Raw genomic sequence first — 10,234 nt, 5'->3', positions numbered from 1 at the left:
TCAGCCTGGGGACTGCTGCCAGGCGAACACCCCTCCTTGAGCGGGACAGGTGCAGGACGACCATACTATTTTAATATGATATGTCAATTCAGCTGGTAGAATTGCACAATTCTTACAGTTACTGAATAGCCGCCCGAATAGCTGTGTATTACATATACATACTATGACTATCCCCTATCTAGGAAATACCTACCATACAGGTGTATTTAAATTTTATGCTCTATTTAAGAGGATACATAAGCCCACCTGTAGATTTCTTTGTGAACAGCTTTTTCCTCTTAGGAGCACTGTCTAGAAAAGTGTTTCTCATATATATATGGCATTTAGGCTAAGGTCCCATTGAGTCCTGGGAGCAGCTCACATCCCAGGTCTCTGAAACTTAAGGTGGAACGGGGAGATGAGCTCTTGGAGCAAGGACTGGGAAGGTGGGCAACACAAACTTTTAAAAGAATATGTTAAAAAGCAAAAAAAATGGATAAATTAGAAGCTATATCATACATTACACATTTATAATATAATTTTAGTACCTCTTTATACATAATGTCAGTACATACAATAAATGCATGCTTAATCCGGGCGTGGTGCCACACACCTTTAATCCCAGCACTCGGGAGGCAAAGGCAGGCAGATTTCTGAGTTCAAGGCCAGCCTGGTCTACAAAGTGAGTTCCAGGACAGCCAGTGCTACACAGAGAAACCCTGTCTCAAAAAACAAAACAAAACAAAACAAAAAACAACAACAACAACCCTCCCCCCAAAAAGAAGGATATATTTAAAATCAAGCAATTAACTAGTGCTGAAGGTCTAGAAGTAGTTACAATATAATTATTTTACTACTTAAGGCATACATTTCAACTCTAACTTTTAATAGTTGATGGTTAGAGGATAAACATAATTATTAATATCACACCTTTTATTGTGCAGGACTGGAAAAAATCAGTACAGGAAACATACTATGAAAGAGACACTACTTTGAGATATGAGATGAGATTATAGGAAATAAAACCCCACTGTTTTTAAATTCATCAAGGAAATTTGTGCATCCAATGGACTAAAACTTGTATATTCATTACATATCCACAAATGAACAAAAAGTTCTCCACAAGTTGTTTGATACTGCAAATTCTTTTCAATGGACGAACAACAAAGTTGAAATCTATAAATGAAGATATCAAATAAAATTATTAATTTAAGAAAAGTTAAGTTGTATTTTCTAACTGTGAAGACTTAAAAATAAAGAAAATTACATATTAAGTTTTCTGACATGAGTGTTTTCAACTTGAATTTACAGAAAAAATGAAAAAAAAGTTTGATTTTTGACTATGGTCAAGCTGAATACAATACTTTATCTTCTATTTAGAGGCACTGTTTACAAACAGAGAAAAGGATCTCTTCATAGAAACAACATCAGCAAAATACCATGACTCTTCCTTTTACCATTTAGACTTATTACATTTCCACAAAGAAATGAAAATAAGTAACTTAAGGATATTGCTTACTGGGATTCCTTGTCTGGTCTCAGTGAGAGAGGATGCACCTAGCCTTGAAGACAATGTGCCAGAGTGTGGGGATATCCAGGGGCGTCCCCATCCACTTAGAAGAGAAGGGGGTAGAGGGCTGGCTAACGGTTGTGGAAAGAGATGACTGAGAGGTTAGCAGTAAGCAGGAAGTAAATTTAATAAATAAAATAAATTAATTAAAAAAGAAGGATATTCTAAGATGTAAGATATTATTTTCTGAAATCAGGATTATGCATTCCTGAATGTAAATCATGAGTAGAGTATCAACCAAGGGAACCAGTTAACCTTTGGCTCATTAGACAGAAACAAAGAGTATGGGAAAAGAGTGGTGCAGAAAACTTAACTTATAAATTTTTCACCTGCATTTTTTTTTTTTACATTTGACAAGTGCTTAGTGATTCTATGAAACAGTTCCTACTCAATTAGAGCTCAATTATATGTTAAGTGAACTAAACGCTATTTCATTTGCACAGAGGAATATTTAATAATAATTAATGGAAATTTAATCAAATACGAGTGGAGACACACATGTGTCCCATAATAGACTATGAATGAGTTATATCTGTTCTAACTAGATTCATTATCTAGGTTGTGATAATGATGAGGTCAAGTTTGAGCATTTGTTCCTTATACAGCACATAAAACAAAAAGACAATTATGTAGAATAACGGACAGCAGCTCACAAGCAGCATTTCAGCTTATCAATGTAGCCTTTTGGCCATGATAAAACAAAATTATAAAAATAAGGAAATTTATTCAAACTAGTTAGTCGACAGCAATTACAGGCACACAGTTTGTAGCATACAAAGAATTCCACATGCTACCCTGAAAGGAAAACACAGAAATACTTTGATAGTTTTTGTATTTAAACCTAAATGAAAACAAAAATGTTTTATTATCAGCAGGACTTTTAAAAATATTTTGTATAGAAAATCCCACATTAAGTTTAAAAAAGAACATATCATTCATAAACAATGTATTACTCTATTCCATCATATGTTTACTCATGTTCTAGTAGGTTTTGGATTCAGTTTACATTATTACAAGTGATTATGCACAGTTGTTTTCTAAAATTCATGAAAAGCTAAAATATTGATAAAGTATTACTTTATTCTATCCTATAAATAGGTCATGTTATCATATAAGTTACAAATCATTTTTATTATATATTTTAACTCTGATACTGACCTTTTATATCTGTTTAGTTACACTAGTTTTTTTGATGGTATTACCTTTTCATGCAAGCAAATTTTAAATTAATTTTATTGGACCTCCTCTTTAGTAAATATATTTTTCCTTTATTGAAAAATAATATTCTAGTTGCATAAATATCCACTATGTAGGCTTAAATTTTCTGAAAAATAGAGCCAAAGATATACATTTATTTTGACCATTAAATTATAATAAATATGACATGATGTCAACATGTACATTTATTCATGAGCATGCTGAAAATGATGTGCCATTTGCTAAAATGAGAATTCTAGGGATGGTAATATAATATCAAAATGCCACTTTGGTACTTCTGCCAGTACACATAGGAAAATAACTGTTAGTTGATTGGCTTCATACAATTCACAGCACAGCAATATGCTACAGGAAGTTTACATCCAAGTTCGTCCAAATCCTGTAGTATGGAGTTATTAAGGCTTCATCTGAGTTACCCACAGTGTGAACTTGTACTGGACTTTTTATATATCTTAAGAGCACTAGACACTGTGATTTTGAAACTCAAAGTACATATCAAAGAATGCTAGCTGTGCCTGGTAGATCTTAAGGTGAAAGGAAATGTCATTCTAACCAGAATAGCATGTGAACTGTTCTTTTGTTAACAGTTGCAAATTGTTAAGTTCTCCCCAGTGTATTAGGTTCAACTTTATGGTTTACAACTAAGCCTACTGTTATTTCAGACTATGAAATACTTGTATGTAAAAATTGTTTATGTTAGGAGGACAGGAGTGAGTGGGTGGAGGAGCACCCTCATAGAGGCAAGGGGATGGAGGGTGGCAAAGGGGATTTCTGAAGGGAAGACCTGGAAAGGGGAAAACATTCAAAATGGAAATAAAGAAAATATCCAAGAAAAAAAATGTTATGTCAAACAGGTTATTTTGTTTGTTTGTTTGTTTTTGTTTTGTTTTTCCAAGTCAGGATTTCTCTGTGTAGCCCTGGCTGTCCTGGAACACACTTTGAAGACTAGGCTGGTCTCAAACTCAGAAATCTGCCTGCCTCTGCCTTCCAAGTGCTAGGATTAAAGGTGTGCACCACCACCACCTGACTGTCAAATAGGTTAATATATGATATGCATCTGTAACATTTACCATTGAATATGTTTTAGACATCCCAAATACTATGTAAATATACCTGAAGGTAATATTTAAATTATATGTAGGTGTATAATTTGAAAAATGTACATTGAAAAAGATGTCTTTAGTTAGTAGTGGTGTTAAATCTGCCTCTCATGCATCCTGAGTAGTTTCCCCTCCCTCCACTCTTCCACTTCCGGTTCCCTCTTCATTTCCACCTGGTCCTTTTCTCCCTCATTTCCCATCAGCAAAGTATAGCCTCCAAGAGTTATCAATAGATTATAGCATAACAAGGTACAATAAGACTAGGTACAAACCAGATGAAGCAACCTGATAGAAAAAAACAAAGAATCCCAAGCCCAGGCAAAGAGTCAGAGATAATCTCGCTCCCACTGTTAGGAGCCCCTCACAAATATCAAGTTACCTAACTATAACATTTATGCAGAAGAAAAAGCTCATGCCCATATAGACTCTGTAATTATTCACTAGAAAAGACTCATATAATCATTAACAATGCCAAATGTGTGTATAATGTATTCTAATCTCACATGTTTGGCTTATCCTCCTACAACCACAGAACCCAATTTCCCATCAAATCTCCCTCATACCTTCTTTTTTTCTTGTTTTGTGTTCTTTTTCTTTTTGTTCTGTGACCCATAGTGTTAACCCAGGTCACCCCTCTTCACCATGGGTTTGAAGCTACCCATTAAGTAATGAGCCATATACCAATGGTTATAATATTGAAGACTTGACTATCTTTCCAGCAGATACCATCAGTTGCTGATAACTCCACACATTGATGCTGGGCCTCATGATCCCTTTATAATTCACAATATATCCAGTTCTGTGCAGTCTCTATGAAGTCATGGATATTATGAGTTCATAAATGTGCCAGCCATACCAAGCCCTTGAAGAGTAAGTTTCCCAGTAATACTCTTCATTATCTGGTTCTTGCATTATTTATGCCCTTCTGTGAAGTTCCCTCAGTTCTAGAGGGGAAGATAACATTTATAGATAGAAGTTATATTTATGTGTGTACACACTTGTTCTTACCATCCTCACCTGCTATGAATCTTCGATGCTCACTGCAAAAGGAAACTTCTCTGATCAAGGCTGAGAGCAACACTAACTACAGATATGCACATTAACAAGTAAGAGGCAGTTTAATAAAATGCCCCCTGAGCAAAACAAACCAGAAGACTTAAACTAAAGGCCATAACCTCCACAATCATGTGGATTTTACCCAGTCTATAGCACAGGAGTGAATTGCTTTCTGTGGTACATGCCTCATAGCCAATGAAAAGGTGGTTGATTACACCCAAATCATCAAGGCCACTCTCTGTAGCTGTTCCTCTGTTGAGAGACATCTAGATTCTTTCCTGCTTCTGGCTATTATAGATAAGGCTGCTGTGAACATAGGGGAGCATGTGCACTTGTATGTTGGAACATCTTTTGGGTATATGTCAAGAAATGGTATATCTGGGTCCTCAGGTATTAATATATCCAATTTTATGAGGAACCATCAGACTGATTTCAAGAGTGGTCGTACAAGCTTGCAATCCCACCAACAATGGAGGAGTGTTCCTATTTCTCCACATCCTTGCCAGTATCTGCTTTCATCAGAGTTTTTGTTCATAGCCAATCTGACCGCTAGGAGGTGGAGTCTCAGGGTTGTTTTGATTTGTATCTCCCTGAAGACTAATGGTATTGAACCTTTCTTTAAGTGCTTCCATCAGTGAGCTTCCCACCAATAGCAATACTAGAAGACTCTAATTCTTCATTCTGTACCGTAAGTGTACTTGGGAAAATTAGTGTTTTGTACAAGTTTCAGAAATAAAATGTGATTAATTTTGTAAAATTATATTTGCATTTAGCAAAACAATGAAGCTAATTAACAGAATACTTTTTTGTTATATTTCTATGTTCGATTGCATACATAGATGGATATATGATAAAAATATTTAAGATCTACTGCCCCAGCAAATTTTTACTGAGTGATACATTAAAGACAATATTCCCCATATTATTTTAGGTTTCAGACTCTATTATTTTTTATAACTCATACCTATAAGTATGACTGGTTTTTTTTATTGCTTCTATTTCTATTTTAAAGTATTGGACAGTTATACTCACTTTTTTCAATTTTTTGTTTCTATTTTCTTGGTTTACTTGAATGAATTAATCATCTCCTCTAATTGTTTGTGTTTTCTTAGATTTTGTTAAGTGATTTATTTATTTCTTCAAATGTTTGTGCTTTCCAGGATTTCTATTAAAGATTTATTTATTTACCATTTTAGGACCAAACTTATGAAGAACTCAGAGAACTGCATATCAAAACAACAAATAATACAATTAAAAATGTGTTCAATTATATTTGGAAGCATTATGAATGTCTCTAAAACAGTGCTTACAAGCATGGCACAGACTTAAAAGCATGTAGTCAAATAAGCAAATAGCAGGAAGCAATATAAATTCAGCCTTATTTTCTAAGAATAAAGAGGGTGTCATTAAATAAGCTGTTTGTACTTTTAAATAAATGTCTATTTGTTGTCACAAAGATGATGACATTATCTTTAGGGAGAAAATTTATGCTTTATTTTAAAATGTAGCAGTTATAATTAAAATTAACACTATTCAAAATGAACTAAAGATCTAAACAGAGAATTCTCAATCAAGTAATCTCAAATGTCTGATGAACACTTAAAACATGTTCAATATCCTTAGCCATCAGGGAAGTGCAAATCAAAAATGCTTTGGGATTCCATCTTACACCTGTCTGAATGACTAAGATCAATAGCACAAGTGATAGCTGATGCTGGTAGAAATCTGGAACAAAGAAACACTTCCCCCATTGCTGAGGGGAGCATAAACTTGTACTGACACTATCAAAATCAATATGGTGTTTCCTCGTATAAGTGGGAATTAACCTACCTCAAGACCTAGCTAGACCACTCTTGGCTATACCCAAAGGACACTTGCTTGATCATATTCATTGCAACTGTATTCATAATGACAAGAAATTAAAAACAACATAGATGTTCCTCAAGTGAAGAATGGCTAAGAAAAGTGTGATACATTTACACAATGTAGTATTACTCAGGGGAAATGTCATTTTAAATTTGTAGATACATGATTGAACTAAAAAAAAAAATTCTGAGTAAGGTAACCCAAACCCATAAAAACAACTATGTTGTATATTCACTTAAAAGAAGACATCAGACATTACATAAGTGATGACCAAACTGCAATCCTTAGACCTTGAGAAGTTAGGTAATGAAGGGTCTAGGGGTGAACGTTTGACTCTTCATTGGAAAGCCAACCTGGATTTGGGGCCGTTCAGAGGGTACAGTGGGAAACTAGTACAGTGGAAACTTCCTGGAATCTTTTAAGATCTCCTAATAATGGAAGATAAGCAGTCTTAACCAGCCATCTCTTCTAGCCAGGCAAGACTTCCAATGTCATGTGTGGATGAATTCCTTTGAGTTGTTGGCCAAAGTAGTCCATGGAATTCTCCAAACAGCCCAGATTAATGCTATGCCAAAAGACTTTTTCTGCAATCTGACAGTGGTACCTCAGTGCCGAGGATGACATCCACACAACCCGGTGCAGATAGTGAAGTTGAACTGGTACCTACATGGATCATTCACTCCTATCTTCTTATGTTCAAGGTTCTTTGGTATGGTAAGGTACCTGACAGGCTATCTAAAGAGAAAAACAGAAATCAACCTAATCCCAGACGTTTTGACCTACAGTATGTCCTACATGAAAATTAGATAGGGCAACGATGGCACAAAACTTGTGGGAGTAGCCAAACAATGTCTGATTTGACTTAAGGACCACTCATGAGAAGGAAGTCATACCCAGCATTGCTGGTGTAACCAGGAAACTAGATAGCCCAAAAACCTATGGTAAAACCAAACACAACTGGTAAGATCAATTAGCTAATTGATTTGTAAACAAACAAATGAACAAATAAATAAGTACTAATGATATTCTGCTATACTCAAAGATGATGTTTATCTACACTTATCTAGTCTTCTTCAGAAAGGCTTTTTCTTGCAACAGATGGAAACAGATGCAGACACACACAACCAGATATTATGTAGAGAGAGAGTCTAAATTGGGGTCTGTTTCAAATCCATCACCTAAGAACTGAAGAAGTTCTGCAGAACAGGAGGCAGAAAAATGATAAGAGTCTCAGTGGATAGAGGATCTCAGGAGAACGTGGTCCTCAGAGTCAACTAAGCAAGATCACAAAGACTAAAGCAATAAGCACAGGGTCAACAGTAGTCTATATGAGGTCTTCTGTGTTCAATTTATAGCTATAATCTTTGTATTTTGGTGGAATGCTTATGGTTAGTACAAGGAGAGCTCTCTTGATTCTGCTTTTCTGTGACTCTTTTTGTCCTGTTGGATTGCCATTTCCAAAACTGATATGAAAGCTTTTGCTTCATTTATTTTATTTTATTTTATTTTATTTTATTTTATTTTATTTTTTATTGTTATGTTTTGTTGTTATCTCTTAGAAACCTGTTCTTTTCTAATGACAAAAATAATGTTGATTCAGTGAGGAGGGTGTTGGTGTTGGGGAACTACTAGAAGCAGTGAGGGAGGGTAAACTATAAACAAGAAAAAGCAAGGAAGGGAGAGAGAAAGAGAGAGAGAGAGAGAGAGAGAGAGAGAGAGAGAGAGAGAGAGAGAGAGAGAGAGAGAGAGAGAGATCTATTTCCTATTCAAATAAATGGGAAGTTTATATAAGAAATGTAATAAATATATGTATACAAATATAAAATACCTTTTTCAACTATTAAAAGGCAGAAGGCACTGACTTCTTGTCCAATGCAGCTGAAATTGAAGAATATTATGAGAAATAACTAAGAAATTCCTTTCTAAATGTATCTACACTATTGTTTAGGACAGTACTTTTAATTAATACTTACAGTTAAGGAGAAAGTAATCAATAATTTTTAAATCTTAGGTCACTAGTAAAGTATGGAATTATTCTCAATTTTCAACTCAAAAAGTCAATAACAGGGCAAGTAAGGGCATATCATTTAACATATTTTTAAAGTAAAGTCTACACCTTATATTCTTTAGACTATGCAGCAAACTGCTTCCTGGTGAATCTGGAATTTTAAAAACAATTTTGCAACATATAGTATTCTTTATTCTACATGTGCAAGAGCACAGGGCATGTTCATGTTCACGTTCATGTACATTTATGTTGTCAATTTTAAGTTCGTTCAACATCTAATACACGTCAAGCATCATTATACTTACTCAGTGTGCTAAATAAGCATCCTCTTATCGTGCAACTTAATACTTTACACATAAAAACTGTACAGCTTTTTAGTATCAAAATCTAAAGTATATATGGAACACCTACTATAGACATGTGACTGTGATTTGGTCATAATATGTACAGTTGAAGAGACTCAAACAATTGGAGAAAATATTTAGCATGGTTCTTTTTCTCAATGACATATGAATTGGGAAATACTGTCTTTCCCTTTTCACATTACTCTAAATAATAGGAAATCAAATACAAATCATTAGAAAGTCATGGAAAAGGTAGTATTAAGCCTAATGTGTATAGGTTCTGAATCACGCCCTTCTCACTAACAGGTCTGCTCTTCTCTGTCAATATAGAAGTGGTGTTTTGTAGTCTACAGTATAACAAACTCTGCTGATACTTAAACAAAAACATCAGTGTAAGGGGCTCAAAGATAAAAGATTTTATTTCATTTGATACACACAAGACAGCCTGGGAGTATCTAAGGCAATTAAGTATTAGTTATTTATAAACAGAGTATAAGAAGAGGAATGCATGCCACTCTGCGGCTGAAGGTTAGCACTTTCTCAATCTACAACAGCCATTAAATCAGTGATCAGGTAAACAGACAGTGGTTTTGTTATTATTATTATTATTATTACTTCGTTGTTTTGTTTTTTTCTCATGCCTGGTATTTGGTATCCCTCTCCCATTACATCTGGTAATTGTCAGAAGAATTCTTCCATGAAGTGCTTTGGAGACTAGTCCTTCTTTTAAAACTTGCACTTTATGGAAATTAAGAAGCAGATGTGTTTTAGTAATGACAAATTTCCTTTATTATGTTTATCATTAGTAGTCTATAAAATAAATAGGTAGAGCACAAATATGAACTATAAAATAGGACACCGATAGAACTTAAGGCCTATTCATTTTATACAAGAAAATTGGAAAATACTTATCCCTGAATGTACTGGATAGCTTTGTGTCAACTTGACACAGCTGGAGTTATCACAGAGAAAGGAGCCTCAGTTGGGGAAATGTCTCCATGAGATCCAGCTGTAAGGCATTTTCTCAATTAGTGATCAAGGGGGGAGGGCCCCTTGTGGGTGGTGCCATCTCTGGGCTGGTAGTCTTGGTTCT

This window comes from Mus pahari, chromosome 8, assembly GCF_900095145.1.
Source record: "Mus pahari chromosome 8, PAHARI_EIJ_v1.1, whole genome shotgun sequence".
Classification (NCBI taxonomy): domain Eukaryota; kingdom Metazoa; phylum Chordata; class Mammalia; order Rodentia; family Muridae; genus Mus; species Mus pahari.
The sequence above is the reverse complement of the archived record's forward strand: the minus strand, read 5'-3'. Positions refer to the sequence as shown.